Below are 17126 nucleotides of genomic sequence, written 5' to 3' on the forward strand. Positions count from 1 at the left end.
ATACTAGTTTCCTTTGGGGGAAAGTCATTTTAGTTTAGAGATGTATTTGCTTTCCATTGAAGTTGAACATGAACTATGTGTCAGTTATCCAGGGGTGGTGGTCCACACCCTTAATCCAAACACTGAGGCTAGCCTGGTCTACAAAGTGGGTACCAAGACAGCCAGGGTTTCATAGAGAAACCCTATTTTGAAAAACCGAATAAGTTTTCCTTTCTGCTGGGTACTAGCTGCTACTATTGAAATGGGCTAGTTCATGAAACCTGGGAGAGTGGTGCTGGTCCTGGCTGGACGCTACTCCAGATGCAAAGCCGTCATCATGAGGAACATTGATGATGGCACCTCAGACCGCCCCTACAGCCATGCCCTGTGGCCGGAATTGACCGCTGTCCTTGAAAAATGACAGATGCCAAGGGCAGGAAGAAAATTGCCAAGAGATCAAAGATCAAGTCCTTTGTGAAAGTGTATAACTACAATCACCTTGTGCCCACAAGGTACTCTGTGGATAACCCCTTGGACAAAGCTGCTGTCAACAGGAGAGACCCAGCCCTGAAATGCAAGGCCGGGGTGCGGGGGCGGGGAAGTCAAGTTTGAGGAACAATGCAAGACAGAGAAGAACAAGTGGTTTTTCCAGAAGCTTCGCTCTTAGGTATAATTTTGTTTCCATCATTAAACAAAACAAAACAAAAAAGCAAAAAAGACAAAAAACACAACCAAGTAAGTAAATACTAATAATAGAAAGAAATGAAAAAAAAAAAGAAACATGTCCCAGTTCACCATTGGCCATTAGGTTTTGCTGTTTTCTCTCCCTGCTGATTTAAGGTGTATATGTGGTGTATTATATAGCACACTTAGATATGATGGTGTTGCTGATGAGTCATGGTGTGTAATGCATAGAAAGAGATAATGAAGAGGATATTGGAATCGAATGTGTCTGAAGAAGGCAGGAAATTTGATCCCTGAAGATGACCCTTCCAGATGTTATTATTCCAGATACATCACAGCTCCTTCCACCCCAGCTTTTTAATGACTGCTGTTTTTCTTGATGTATGTTCTACAAAGTATGTACCCTGCCCTCAATTTTTATTACCCCATCCTGTAAAGGTTGAGACAGTAATCACAGGTGCCATGGAAGTCATTGAGCACTTGCTAAGGGAGTGATGCCCGGCCTAAGCTGGATGGCCCGGAGGAGGTCAGGTTTTCTTTCCTCCTCCATCTATGATCTTTTTAGATTGGGAGATGATCCCCACCTGGCCACCTCTACGAGGTGTCACATTTAGTAACAGAACTGCCGTTCGGAGGTTTCTTCTGTTCAGTACTAGCTCCAAAGCTCTTTCTGGAAACCACAGCTTCTTCCACTTAAAAATTAATGTCTGTAGATGAAAAAAAGGATTTTTCTCTTGTGGAACTATAGTGTCTAAATAACAGGCAGGAATTATCCAGGAGCCAGGTGTACTGTGGGACCCAGTAGAAATAAAGCACATCTTCCCACCGGAATCACGGCTGCTCTTGGTGGAATAATATGTTACAGAGGCACAATGAAGTTGACACTGGTCTACAGAGCACACGATGACATTTTAACATGTGTAGGTTCATATAGTTAATTTAAATGGATGTCATGTCACCACATTACCTTCCTGTGCCCCCTTTTAACAATACTGTTCCCTTCTCACCATCACTTTCAGTTCCTAGCAACCACTTATGTATTCTCCATCTTTATAATTTTACCATCGTGACAGTGTTCAATAAATTAAATCCTACCATATGTGGCCTTTTGATACTTCCTTTCCCCTTTTCTATCCAGCTGAACACAATGCCCTTGAGGTAAATCTAAGCCGTTCCATATATTAATAACTTCCTTTGGGTTGGGTGGAGGGAAGTGTGTGTTAGCATGTGTGGGGCCATAGGTTCAATCTTGGAACACTCCCTCCCCGTTCTCCTCTTCATTGCTGGCTAGTATTCTGTAACATTGGTGTACCACAGCTCACTCACCTGTTTCAGGGCCTTGTTGTTATTTGCAGTTTATGGCAAGTTGAAGTAACAGTGCCCTAAACAGCTACCTAAAGATTTTCGTTTGCCTGACACCTCATTGTAAGTGTATCGTTAATTTCACAAAACTGCCAAACTTTCATAGTGGTGGTATTATTTTCTGTCCTCATGAGAGCTTCAGCTGTTGAGTGGACACTTACTGAAATGAAGTCTCTAGCAATAACTGTGGGCACACCCTTCTTCTTCTAGCCCTGTGCACTTTTTATCTGTGATTTTGCAGCTTTGTGCATACAGATACAATGTTTAACTCACCTACGATGTATTTATCCACAGTGTTTTTATTGCATTTCTTTTCATAGCTCTATTGTAGTTATGTGTATCATACTATAAATATCTATTTTTCCTCCACAGGCTACCATTCATTATTCACCAGTTTGAGTGATAGTTCCCCTTTATGGCTCTTTCCTCTGCTATTTCTAATGTAGTTATCTTTAAAATTACCTTATATCAACTTGGAATGGCATCAGGGAGTGATGTCACACATAACTTAGAAACTGAAACATAGGAGGAAAGGCCATTTTTATTATCCCTGATCTCTCCGCCTTGCTCCTTTTCTGTGTGTTGGAAAACCTTCTTTAGTTGTTCTTCAGGGAGTAAATTCACCTGATTTGTCTTCATCTGAGATGCCCCAAAGTACCCGTTCCTGGAGGATGTTTCATCCGGGTGGTAGTTCACAATCCACAGTTCTTTTCTTTCGGCCCTCTAAAGATTGTGTGTTACATCAAAACATCACACATATAAATATGTACAATCTGTATGGTTAAAAAAATAAAGCGTTGAAATGTATGTGCCCATTCCCTTTCTCCTGCCCTTTCTGATGAGAGATCTGATTACATTCAAAGTGTGCCCATGCTCATCATGTCAGCTTGCCCTCTGCCTCCCAGCTTCTGCTCTTCAGAAGTTCAGTACTGGGCTGAGGATGTGGTGCAGTGGTAGACGCTTGCCCAACTTACACAGCACCCTGGGATCAATCCCCAGCACAGTCACAAACTAAAACTAATAAGCCTAATTCCTCCATGTCTTCTAATGGGCTTCTTGTGTGTGTGTGTGGGTGGGTGGGGGGTCTGTTTAGCTTCTTCAGTTTGTAGATTTGCATCTACTTCAAAGTTTGAATAATTGTCCATCATTGCTTTTCTAGAATCTTTTCATCCTACACCCTTCCTTAACTCCTGCCATGTCTGTGGTGACAGACATGTAAGGACTGTTTTCTCTCTGTTTTGATTGTTTGTTGTTCTGTGTTTCTGTTTACCGATCCTATCCAGTCTCACTCTATTCTGCTGGCCTGTGACTCCTGTGTTCAATGATTCTCCTGCCTCAGCCTTCCAAATTGTTGCCACTATGGGTGCATGCACTGATCTCAACTCACATTTTTTTTGTTTTATGGGGGGTTTGTTGTTATATCTTTTCATTCTAAAATATCAAAATGGTAATGTCCGTTTCTTCTTTTCTACTTCAGCCTCTCTGGAGAAAGAGTCTTGACATATAGTTGCAGTTGGCCTGGAACTTACTATTGTCCTGCCTCAGCTTTCTGAGTCAAGACATTACCGTATGTGCCATCCCACATGACTGGGTGAACTTTTGTTGATGGCAGTCTCCAGTGTTCATCCATTCTAGGGGTTAATGTCTCAGGCTTCTGGTGCTGCATTTTGTTTGTTGATCTGTTTTCTCTCTTTTGTTTCTTATTCTATATTAACCCGACAAAAGTTCAGCATTGCTCTGAAACACTCTCCTGAGTGTTGGCAGTCTGTTGGTTACTTCAGTACTCTTTACTCTTAAATGATGCTTGGCTGCAAGTCTCCAGACACAGCACTTCACACTAAATAAGACTGACAGTGAAGTGAGGCAGAAGCCATTATCTCACCTTTGTGCACACAGCCTGTGGCCTTTTCGTGTTTCATAATAAACAGCATCAGCACTGAGGAACTTTTCAACACCTATTGACAACATCATTTCTCTGATTCAGTCTAAGCAAGGCTTTTACAAACTGATGACCTTATATGGACAGTTGGAGCATAAAAAAAGAGAACTATGCACAATCTCACATCAATCTCTATTCAGAAACCCCACAATCCTAACCAAATCCAACATTGTAATGAAAGTCTTATCTACCATGATCAAGTATGATTTCCTTCCTATTTCCTGTGGACTGTAATATATTGCTGTTAGTTGACACAATAAAAATGTCCTCTCAATGCTAAACAGTCGTTGGATAGGATTAGCACTTCTTCCTGTAAGTTAGATGACTAGGGATAGAATCGTGTATTCCTAATTTGGCAACCTGCTATATTAAATCTCACACTGACATTAGATTTAATGGGAGATTTGCTTGAAATTCTTCTTAAAAAGCATAAGAAAGCCAATTATTATATAATCACTGTGGGTGTTCCAGACAATGTATTAATTATATAAAACATAAAGCATCCTGGAGAGATGGCTCAGTGGTTAGTCATTCCCTGCTTTTGTGGAGGACCTGGATGAGGTTTCTAGCACCCACATGGCATCCCACAACTTTTTTTTTCTTTTACCTTTTTAGAGCTTTATTGGGAGAGAAAGGGGGACAGAGAAACAGAGAGACCGCAGAAAAGGAGAGCCCCACAACTATTTATAACCCCAGTTCTGGGGATCTTGTGCCCTCTGTTCTCTGGGCATCTACACACACGGTGCACAAACTTATGAAGTTATAAATATACACATAAGTAATAAATTTTTAAAAAACAAAAGATAAAACTACAAAAACCATCATTTGTGGACAGTACCTTTTTTTTTTTTTTTTTTTTTTTTTTCCTCTCGAGACAGGGTTTCTCTGTGTAGCTTTGTGTCTTTCCTGGAACTCACTTGGTAGCCCAGGCTGGCCTCGAACTCCCAGAGATCCGCCTGGCTCTGCCTCCCAAGTGCTGGGATTACAGGCATGCACCACCACTGCCTGGCTTTTTTTTTTTTTCTTAAAACCTTAAACATTCAAGACCATCAACTTTTAAAAGCTTATTGGCTGATCTTATCCATATTTTTTTTTCTTTTGGTTTTTTTGAGACAGGGTTTCTCTGTGTAGTTTTGGTGCCTGTCCTGGATCTCACTCTGTAGACCAGGCTGGCTTTGAACTCACAGAGATCTGCCTGGCTTTGTCTCCGAGTGCTGGGATTAAAGGTGTGCGTCAACGCCGCCCAACGGTCTTATCCATATTATCACTCTTTCCACTTAGGACTAGATATCTAATCTTCTTTATTTCACCCATGATAGTAGAGGAAGACCATCATTCTTAGGGATGATCCCAGGAAAAACATTAGGGACTATATAATTAAACTTTATATGTTATAATTTTATGCTTGTTTGTTATAAATGTATGCACTTGAGAGGTTGAAACTGGATGATCATGAATTCAAGGCCAGCCTGGATTATTCTAACAGTGAGTTAGAATCCAACAAGCTGAAAAACATAAATGTCTTAGAGTTAATATTTCTGTGATGAATGCCATGACCAAAAGAAAGCTGAAGAAGGAAAGGGTTTATTCAGTATACATATCCCAAGTTCCGGTCCACTGAGGGAATCCTAGGCAGGAACTCAAACCGAACGGGAGGTAGAAGTGGAGGTAGAAACTGCCATATAGCCTATGGAGGGGTGCTGCTTACTGGCTTGCTCAGCCTGTTTTCTTACAGGACCCAGGACCACCTGCCCAGAGATGGCACCTAGTGGGCTGGTCCCTTCCACATCAATCACTAATTAAATGGTGGTGCATGCCTTTAATCCCAGCACTTGTGAGTCAGAGTCAGGCATCTCTGTGAGTTCAAGGCCAACTTGGTCTACAAAACAAGTTCCAGGACAGCCTGTTACACAGAAAAACACGGTCTCAAAAAAAAAAAAAGGAAGGAAGGAAGAAAAAAAAGAAAAGAAAATGCCCTGCAGGCCTACAGGCTTGCTCACAGCTTCTTATGGAGGCGTTTTCTCAATTGAGGTTCCCTCCTTTCAGACGACTATTACTTGACGTAAAAGTGAGCACAATATAGGAAACTGTGTCTCAAATAAGTAAATATAAATAAATACGAACACCGATATCTCTACAAAGTGTATATAGTACATTCTGAATATATATGCAGACTGTGTGTTTTTTAAATGCAGGTATTTCTAAATTTAGAGCTTTAATGCAGTCCCTATAAAAATATCATATTTAGAATTCTGTTAGTCTTCAGTGCATCTGAAGATATAAATAGCCAACAATTGGTAGCATGATAATGAGGAGGACATTTACTTCCCAGCCTTTAATGTCAAATAATTTCATTTACTTAAGAAAAGTAAAGTGTGTATTAAAGTTCATAAGCTCATAAGACAAAAGTCTGTAGCTTTTTGTGAAATCTCCTCAGAATAGAAATTTAAATTTAAGAATTAATAAATTGTGAGGTCTGTTTTCAACATGATGTTATTTGCAGACCATTTCTTTCCTTTTCCTTGAATTGAAAATAATCAACGATCCCTGGTGTCCTCAGTTTCTGAGCGCGCGCACACACACACACACACACACACACACACACACACACACACACAGCTCATCCTGCATTAGTGTGAACTAGTTGGACTGTGCACCTCTGTACACCAGTATACCCACACCTGGAAGGCTGAAACAGAAGGATCACAGGTTCCAGGCTTACTTGAGCTAGGTATAACAAGACACAAGTCAGATTTTAAAAGTGAAATAAAACTTCTTGCTACTATTATTTTTTTGTTTGTTCCTTTATATATCTCTAGTTTTTTCTACATGATACACATAGAATATTATTTTATGTGGATTCTCATAGCTATTATTAAAACAATTTACATTTGTTTATTTTTGTGTGTGTGTTGAGGGGCGGACTTTTGCACATGAGTGCTGTGCGTGCAGAGGCTAGAAGAGGGTGTTAGATCCCCTGGAGCTGGAGTTACAGGCAGTTGCGATCTGCCTTATCGATAATCATGCTGGAAACACACTCTTAACCACTAAGTTCTAGGTGTCCTTCTTTTCCTCCATGTGGTCATGATTTTAAATAGCTAAAAATCATGTATGTTACTCTTCTAGTGATTCATTTAGAATGGACAAATTTTGGTGCTTGAAATGGCTCGGTGAGTAAGGAAAGAGTTAGCAGAATCTGATGTGCCTTTGAGAATTGCAGGTTGAGCTCTGGAGGCTCCTTTTGGCCTTGAGCCAGGTAACAAAACCTTCAGTTGATTCCTAAGTCCAGACACTAGCTTAAGGGAAAGTATAGTGGACTTGGAAACATCCTTTGGCTGTTGGCTGGAATAGCCGAGTGAGGAGCTTCCTAAGATGTGAGGCCCTGAGGGAGTTCTCTGAGTACATGCATTTTCACACATCTGCACCCGGCCAGGCCCCAGTGTGAGCATTAGTACTCAGGAATGCGGGATGAGTGCCACAGGATCTTGGCAGGTCAGGACAATTATTATCTTTCTCCCATATGTTTTTTAAGTGTCTTAAAAGGGAAAACCATACCCATTTCCTTAAACCGACATGCTGAATTTTCCCAAATACTTCCAAACCACTCTCGGTGAAAATAGGTTTCAGAACACATATATGACACTCGTGCACAGCATCTCTCATTGGTACTACATTGCAGACCGGTGGCAGTTTGTAGTTATGTTTAAAGTGCAGAACACGGCCCGGACAGATGAAGACTATGAAGGATGGCGTATTCTGAGCCAGTCCTTCCCGCTTTTTCTCCTCGACATCTCCTGAAGTGCATTGTGTGCATGCAGCTTCGCAGGGATGGTGTCCTCCAGCTGGACACACCTCTCAGCATTGTAGCTATATCTGATATTGATGCCACATGTGCACTATGAAAACTGCTAGGGTACCCCTGGGAGGCCGAAAAGCTCCCACTTTCCTCAGTAGTGATGACGCACGGTGTATGAAGAGTGTATCTGTTTTTTATCACTCTTGAAGGAGTCCTTTTCACAGGGGCTTGACAAACAGTAGGCACTCACTCAGTGTTGAGTGACCCTTCTCCTCAGTCGTTTGTGGTCTCCAGAGAATGGTGTGTAACCTACTCAGTAGTTTGGCTTCTTCCTTAGCACGTTTATTATTAGAAGCTAAATAAAGAAACAGCACCTGTGTCAGCAACTTGGGGGGCCATGTGTCAAGGGTAGCAGGCCTGATTGTCACCGACATCCAGGGATTACAGAGCAGCTCTGCTTCACACCCGGCCTCCTGAAGAGCTGAGTCCGGGAGTCCTCTCTGGTTTGCAGGTTTTATGAATGGATGTGGCGGTGTCACATAGCTGCGTAAATCTGAACAGGCAGTTTTCGGTCTATCTGATGTTACTGAAAACTTGTGTCTGAGAATCTGTCCCCTCCCACACACATCAGCACACTCAGTCTGGAGCAAAGTCCTACCTTCCACCTCGTTTCTTTCACATTGTTTTGTGTTTATTTAATACCCAGTGGTTTCCTGTTGTATTATTTAGATAACAAAATCATTTCTCAGGGCATAAGACCTCAGATTTTATAGCACAAGTGCAACCAGATATTATTATTATTAATTATTATTATTATTATTATTATTATTATTAATTCATTATTAATTAAATTATTTGTTTGTTTGTTTGGTTGGTTTGTTTGGTTTGGTTTTTCGAGACAGGGTTTCTCTTTGTAGCTTTGCGCTTTTCCTGGAACTCACTCTGTAGACCAGGCTGGCCTCGAACTCACAAAGATCCACCTGGCTCTGCCTCCCGAGTGCTGGGATTAAAGGTGTTGGCTGCCGCCGCCGCCGCCACCACCACCACCACCACCACCACCCCGGCCTAATTCATTATTAATTTAATAATTCAACAATGGTTGGTCTTGGGTTCTTTGTCCTGCCATGTTTAACCACCAAGGTCATGTAGCTTTCTTTGGTCTGAATTTATTAGTCTAGAAAAGGAGTGGTTATAATCTACCAACATTCCTTTCTTAGTTTCTCTTTTCTTTTTTCTTTTTTCTTTTTTTTTTTTTGGACAGGTTTTTTTGTGTTACTTTGGAGACTGTCCTGGAACTCACTCTGTAGCCCAGGCTGGCCTTGAACTCACAGAGACCCGCCTGCCTCTGCCTCCCGAGTGCTGGGATTGCAGGCTTATCTTAGTTTCTTACTGTCCTACTGTTTAGAATCCTACTGTCTCCTTCTTGACCATCCATGGAGATCCTTGCTTTTGTATCTCAGCTCTTTATATCACAGTTTGTTAACGCTGGGGCATCGGCTCTTACAGGCCCTAGTTTATTTGGGGTTGAGAATGAAATGGGGTGGGAAATATCTTCATTTTTTATTTGGGGGGGGGGCGTCTAGTTTTCTAGTTTTTTAAAACATGAGTGATTTTTATCCTTTGAACAACATGGTTAGAGTTCATTTTCTGGATGTCGATGAGCTTCACTGAGCTGCCTGCCAAGTGATCCCAGGTGTGGGGTTGCAGCAGGTAATCTCCTCACCAGTAAGGTACAGATGCTTTCTGTGTTAGAAGATGCTATCGGCTCACCTGGCCTCTAACTGACAGAGAATCCTTTGTTTATTCATTTAGTAGGAAGATTAACCCTAATGAATATTGGCTTCCTGGAAATAGATACAGGTGACAATAGCAGATCCAGGAGTGGAGAAAAGGAAGACAAATTCCCTTTTCTTTCTTCGCTTACAAATAATGGGGGCTTTCATAGGAGAGTGTCTTAAAGGAGAAAGGAATGCAAAATATTTGAACTAAAAATATAGATTTAAATAATCAGCCTTCAAGTTTTCATTTGAATGTCTTCTTATGTAGATGTATATTCTTTTCAGAGTTGAAGACTTTCTGATTTTGGAAAACAACTTGCAAGTTTTATGTTTTCATTACTTTTTTCTCCCTTAAGATACTTCATGGTGTTTTCCCAGGTTGGCCTCAAATGTTTCACATTTACATGAAAATACTCAAACACTGTATGCCCATTTAGGCAGATCTATTTAGTTAAGTAGGGAACTTCATCCATAACACGTTTTTGTGTTTAGATGTTTGTGTGAGTTAGAGATGAGCAGCCTCTGCACACAAAAGAAAACTGTCCCCTGTGCTGTGCTTTCTTTTCTAGAGTCCATAGAGCCTCAGTTTCATTAATCTGTTTTCTCGGAAGCAAGGATGAAGCTGATATAGACACCAGAAGGGTACTCATAAAGGTATACCCCAGCCCTAAAAGTCCACTCAGCTATTGAACACTAAAGGAATACTCTGCTTTGCTGTAGCCCTTAGTGATTTTGCAAAAGTCATTTTTATTATGTAGTTTCATGGATATTTGATGTAATTCTCAGTAACATCTGATGAAATGCCATGTTTGCAAATGCAGCTCTTAAGTTTTGCTGGTGAAGGATGGTGCTTTACAGCATTTTTCTGTGAATGGTTTGGGAGATCCATTATTCCCAAGGCAGGAATGTAGAGGCACAGATGTAAAAATCTCTTTACGCTCAACCAAACCTTTCCAGATCTTACAGCTATGATTTATTCTACACTCTGCAAAGACTTCCAAAAACTGTCTTCTTTTACATAACTTTATCCATTGGAGGAAAAGTTAAAATTCTTGCCCGCTCTATGCTATATGCTGGAGATGTGCTTTTCAGGGTGCCTGCTACAGCTGGCTGTAAAATCTTTAGAATTTCAAGGAAGAAGTGGAAAAACAGAGTTTACCTTTGTGTGAAGGTTTAAAATTTATGCTTTGTCCTAGTTATAGGGTTGAGATTGTGATTGACTGGTCTTGGGGAGAATTCTGTATCTTGTGAGGTATGTATGGAGCGGAGGCAGCAGTAAATTCTGAATGAATCTTTTGGTTTTTACTTAAGATTACTTTATCCTTAAAACTCATGTTTCCATAACCTCTGACCAAATGCAGAAGATCCAACATACTTCCAAGGGTGAGATTTTTCCTTGCCTGTTGCGAGCAGCCTAACTCATCCCAGTTGTGTAGGGAACTGCCTTGCATACAGGGGCCTCAGCACTGTATTCACAGACCTCAGATTATCATGGGGCCAAATCACAACTCTTTAGTGAATCCTCTGTTTTACCTTCTAAGGTACCAAGGAGAGAAAAAGAAAGGAAAGTAATTGTGTCCCTTCATCTTTGAGCAAACCACTGCCTTATATTAAATGGCTTTTTCCTCCTCCTTTTTAGTGAAAAACTGAAGGACACCAGTCATTATACGATTTTGTATTTTAAGTATTTTCATAATCCAACATAAATTGGCCCACCCAAGGATTATGTCTGTCTTGTAAGATGTGTTTATATAGTCACTGGGTGAAAGATTGCAGAAGTTGAACCACTGGTTTTGAAAGTTGAGCCAGACCAGGGAAAATCAGGATACAATTTGGCACTTACGGAGACGAAATGATTTCCTTTCTAGCTGTTGATTTCTACTGGGAAATGTATCCTGGGACTGAAAATTGCATCCGGAAAAATGTTTATGTAGCGTTTTTCAAGTGACTGATTATTCTTCTAACCTTTAACATGAACTGTGTCTAATTTTGGTCTCTTAACTCTTTCAGGACTAGGGGCTTTTCCTTTGTGAGAAGCATTGCAAATTCTTTTATCACTTTGGACATAGAAGCATATTCCTTACATGGTACCAAGATCATCAAATGTGTTAAGAATTCTGGGGTGTTTCCCAAGCAGATAGTAAAACACCCTGTGTTGTCCTTTTTTATCACAGGCACTTACGTTTTCTCTTACGGCAGCCTGCTTGAACAACCACATCTACACTTACCTATCTCACCATCACACAGGAGGTAGAAGTTGCTTGGCATTTTCTCGAGTGATATTTGATCCAGGTTGTTTTGACAAAGTTCAGTATTTGCTTCATTTTTCTCTCTTGCACATTTAGCGACCTTTCTGTCTAACCTTTTGCTAAATAATGTCTATTTGGTTGTATCTCTGTGCAAGACCCGGGTTGATAGAAGATTTAGTATTGAATTTCCTCAGACAACCATGGCAAGGTGGCCTTGCTTACAGTCTCTGACCATGGCTCCTGCTCAGGTAGTGATATACAGTGAATAGTTGCAAGTTACATTTTCTACTTGTAATTAATTCGTCGATTGCACTGACCCCCATTATCTTATCATGATATCATATCATTATCATCAGTAGCACAGAATATAGAAAGTTCTGTGGGAGATGGGATTGGAGCTTGATGGGGATTGGGAGACCCAATTGTGTGACATTCCCAGAGATGGAAATTAACAAGTGTTTCCAGAGTGAGAGCAAACTAGTCCCTGAAATCTACTAGTGTCCTGCTCAGAACATTTGGGATATTGGAGGATTTGGGGAGTTACGATTAGGAATGTTTAATCAGTTAAGCCTACATACACATGTATGTAGTGCCCGAAAGTAAGATACTTCTGAGGCTTGAGCTTTGCAAATGAGGACTGTTTAAGCTGGCATGTCCACCATTATCTGAAACTAATGCTTAGAACTTGATTATGTGTTCCTCCCCGCTTCCCTCCCTCCTTCACCGCCCTCTCCACCCTTTTCTCTTTTTGCTGTGTTGTAAGAGAAAAGAGACTAAAAATGAGAAGGATTGTATTGGAAATTATGCATTCACACACAGCCTCTTGCTATCTGAAAAGGATGACTTATGAAGCATACTCCTGAAAATCTGACTGTGCCCAGGGGAAGTCCTTCTGGTAGATAGTCCTTTGAAGGGAAAATCTGCACTGCATTTGTGTGGCTTTGGAGAAGATATCCCACAGAGAAACACCACAATTCCCACTGAGCTCGGAAAATGTGATTAAGGAATTTGAATGTAATTACCCCAAGTTTGGCTTTTCTTTTAAAGAACTCATTCATTTTAGAGATTCCTTGATAGTGTAAATCTGACAACTAAATCCGTTTTCCTTTTGGAAGCCTTCCACCAGTCAAGCATGAGTCAAGGATGAGTACATCGAAGCAGCCCTGGAGGAGGGTGGCCTGAGCAGGGCCTGCTTCGACTCCACTCAGATTTTATCCATGGCTCAAAATGGGGAAGTGGGGGTAGTGGGTGTGCAGGGCCTCATTCAGGTCCCCAGCTTGACTTGGATGATGTGCTGGGGGCACCAGTAGACATTCAGCCAATCACACCACATCCAGTGCCGCATCTAGCCATACAGTTGGAAAGGTGTCTGTATTTCAGAGACAGAATTTGGTAAGTGATGGACAAGCCCTTCGGTTCTCCTCTGTCCTAGGTCACTTGACAGCCATGAGAGTCCACAGCCTTGAAGGAAGAGCAGGTCAGCCAGCCTGCAGAGTCTGTGGCAGACTCCCTTAGCTCCTCTGTGTTCCTGTTAAACATCTGGAAAGCAGTGTGGCTGCAGCCTCCTCCCTGCAGGATTGTGCGTTTACATCATTGTGCTACGTTTCTTTTCTTCTTTCTTTCCCCAGGCGGGGGAAAAGGGCAACTTTTGGTCTGTCACAAGGTCAAGTGATGATTAGTGATTCCGTCTCCCCTAAACACATGGCTTGCCCAGGAAAGCTAAGTCAGTTTCCAAAAATTTGGTAACCATTAGAGTGCTTCCTAAGCCACTTCCGGATGTCAGGCCCAGGGTGGAGTGGGGCCGGGGCTGTATAGAGTGCTTGCCAGTTCTCCACCGAATGGATTCGGATTGGCAGCTGATTGAGCCAAGGAAAGGCTCACACAAGTGCAGAGCTGGACAGGAAGCACTTTTGGAAGTTCTCTTGTGATAGAGATCATGAGATCAGGCAAATAGCCGTGAACTCTGTGCTGCTAGGCCAGGCCGTGTAGCTCTCTGCTGGGGCCCTGAGGGTAGAGAAGAGGCAAGGGGGTGAAAGGAGCTGGAAGACCTAGGACATTTTCTGGGGAGTGTTAAAAGTACAGATTTCTTCGAAGTAGAGGACCTTAACAAATGATTGGTGTGTTGCTTGCTGTTCAGCATTCATTCACCTTTACATTCTTAACATGGTTGCTAACCCAGAAACCAAGAGCAAACCTCCTCCACTCTAACCACCTTTTTATAGCTCTCAGAAGAGTGCTCTGCCAAGGAAAGCATCGAATTGAGCAAAGGCTGTAGTTTGGGAAGATGGACGTTTTATAATGATCAGCTCTGACAGCTTGGCCTGGTTGCCATGTGTCTCCCGGTCCTGTCGGTGGGTGGGTACTTGTCAAGAATGAGAGTGTGTCTGAGTCAGGCTAATATATAGCAGCCAGATTGGATTTTCAACTTCTAGGGCTTTCGACATCTCTGAAGCCCTCTGGAAACATAGAGGGGCTGTGCTTTGCATGGGGTCCTGCTGAAGAAGAGATTCCTGCCTACCTTTTATTTACCCGTGGACAATATATATATAGTCCATATTTTAGAAATGACTGTTTGATTTATTCCAATCTCAGGGGTCTACAGGAGCCAAACTTAACCGTTGCATGCAGCTGATGATTCAGCTGTGTAAACCTGAATTGCAGACTTGAAATGAAAAGGAAATCCCCATCTGTTGGCAGGAGGGTGTGTGGCTTTGCTTTAGACCAGCAGTGCCTCTTGTCTTGTTGGTTTTGATCATAGAGGTGATGCCATATTCCACAGCCTTGTCATCCATGCTGAGGGTTGCTGTCACCCAGACAGTTGGCATTTCAAAGATGGTGCATATGGGGTGCTGTCCCATGGCATCTGCCCAGCTGTAGCCATACACTTGGGAGACAGCTGAAAGACTGCCTTTACCAAGTTTATGTGACCGGCTTTTAATTTAGTATAACACTTATGTAAAGTTGATGTAAATGCTCATCAGTACTTAATCATCATCACACAAGTATTTGAATTTAGTCTCCCAGGGCTCCTTAAAAAGCCAGCAAACAAAATACCTTCCCAGTTAATTATGAGAAACCATTCACTACAATTTCCTTGTCATCTTTAACTCTCTTATATCCAAAAGAATAATCAATACAACCCTTAGCCCCCATTCATCAGAATAACCACACGACTGACTCTTAATTACTTCTTGCCTGGAGCACCGTAGAAGTATCCAGATTGGTCCCACATTACCCGCTTTATCGTGTGCAACCAGAAGAAACTTCTAGCCACAACATAGCTTTCACCGTGTCACTTCTGGCCTCAAGGACCTTTGCTTGCTGACTTTTTAAAGCCTGACATTCAGTGTTTGGAGTGGAGATGAAATTGCTACTTGCCTACACTCCCTGAGCATCCTAGAGTTGTCAGGAAAGTTTCTCCTAAGGTCTTTTGAGTTGGTCCCAGAATCATGACCGATGTTGAGTTTCAGTTCCAAAGGGGAAAGCAGGGGCCGGATGTTTGATGTAGATTAGAAGGTGAGCCTTTCGTTCACGCCTTCTGGGTCCATAGCTGTGTATTGTAGCATCTTCAGTAAAATTTGAATAACATGATATAAAATAATAGTCATGTCTCTGAACCATACATGACTGCCTTGGAATGGTGCTCCTCAGTGTAAAGGACAAGGTCCATGAGGGCCAAGTCATGTGAGAGAGAGCATCACCATGAAACTTTACAGACACCAAGTGGCAGGATGCAAAGTAGTCAGAACGATACCTTTGGCCCCTGGGCAGGTGACTTATAAACAATAGGTATTTGGCTGAGGGCTACCTATGATGTTTTTCAGTAGCCCAACCCTCAGGTAGATAGATTACAAATGTTTCGATTTCTCATTAGGAAAGTTGACATCTGTTTTGGAAGTCATAGACTCATCCTTTAGCTTGCTTTTTTGCACAATCCCCATTTCAGACGATTCCACAGCAGTCCTTCTCTCCTAACAGCATAGAAGGACTTGCCACAATAGTAGTCTATTTTCCTTTAAAAAATAAAGTTAGTTTTCTGTATTTTCACAAATCTTGTTAGTGCTCTAGCCCATTAAGACACTTAGAAAAATTTTTTCATTTACCTTTTGACCCATGCATAAGATCTAAGGTTGTGTGTATGGTGCATAGAATCGAAGGATATAGAGAATGGTTCTCTTTTATCAGTTATCCTGCACATCAGATATTTCCTTATGATTCATAACAGTAGCAAAAGTACAGTTTCTAAAGTAACAAATAGTTTTATGATTGGGGTCACCGCAACATGAGGAGCTGGAGGATTGAGAACCACTGCTCTAGAGGAAAGCCTGCCACTAGCCAGCTCAGGCGACTTGTTTAAAGAAGTAAACAGTTGTGTTTAACTTAGGTTATTTCGGAGATGCATTCCAAGGAAGAAAATACTATGTCTTTCTAACTTTTTGATGCTGAGTTTACTGAAGTAAAGTACATACTAGAGATTCTTAACCTGGAATAATCTCTCTCTCTCTCTCTCTCTCTCTCTCTCTCTCTCTCTCTCTCTCTTCTTTTCTCTTTTCTTTTCTCTTCTTTTCTTTTTTGAGACAGGGTTTCTCTGTTTTTAGTCTTGGTGTCTGTCATGGATCTCGAACCACTGTCCAGCTCCTTCTCGTCATCGTCCTCCTCCTCCTTTTCTTCTTCTTTTTGAGAATTATTGCAGGTGGATCTTTGTGAGTTCGAGGCCAGCCTTTTCCCCAAAGCGAGTTCCAGGAAAGGCGCAAAGCTACACAGAGAAACTCTGTCTGGAAAAACCTAAAAAAAAAAAAAAAAAAAAAATTATTTATTCTTACTTTACGTGCATTAGTGTTTTACCTCATGTATGTCTGTGTGAGGGTGTCAGATTGCCTGGAACTGGAGTTACAGACAGTTGTGAGCTGCCATGTGGGTGCTGGGAATTGAACCCACGTCCTCTGGAAGAGCAGCTCTTAACCACTGAGCCATTTCTCCAGGTCCTGATTTATTTCTTAATGGCATTACTGAATACAAGTGAGGTGTAACCTCTGATGGTGTTAATTTAATTTATCTGAGGTTCCTCTTTCTTGGAGTTACCAAGTTATGATTTAGGTGTGAAACCATTGAGGCTACAAATGACAATTCATTAAATAAATTCATGATCATTTTGTTAAATGAAATGATATTCCAAACTTTTGTAATTAAGTCTGATCAATTTGTTTTTGCCATTTTAAAATAATTCCTCTGCTTTGGCATCCCGGTGCTCCACACTGACTTTTTCTGCACAGAGGCCCTTCTTTCTCAGGCCTATGGGCCTCCTGGCCTTTTTGGCCATGGTGGTAGTGGGCACTTGT

General features: G+C 41.6%; 1 protein-coding gene across 8 annotated transcripts in view; it reads left to right on the forward strand.

The window, feature by feature from the left end:
* The window catches only part of Bcas3 (BCAS3 microtubule associated cell migration factor), a 502893-nt gene that overhangs the window by 262605 nt on the left and 223162 nt on the right, over nt 1-17126 (forward strand). The window lies entirely within an intron of this gene.

This window comes from Onychomys torridus, chromosome 8 (genome assembly GCF_903995425.1).
Source record: "Onychomys torridus chromosome 8, mOncTor1.1, whole genome shotgun sequence".
Classification (NCBI taxonomy): domain Eukaryota; kingdom Metazoa; phylum Chordata; class Mammalia; order Rodentia; family Cricetidae; genus Onychomys; species Onychomys torridus.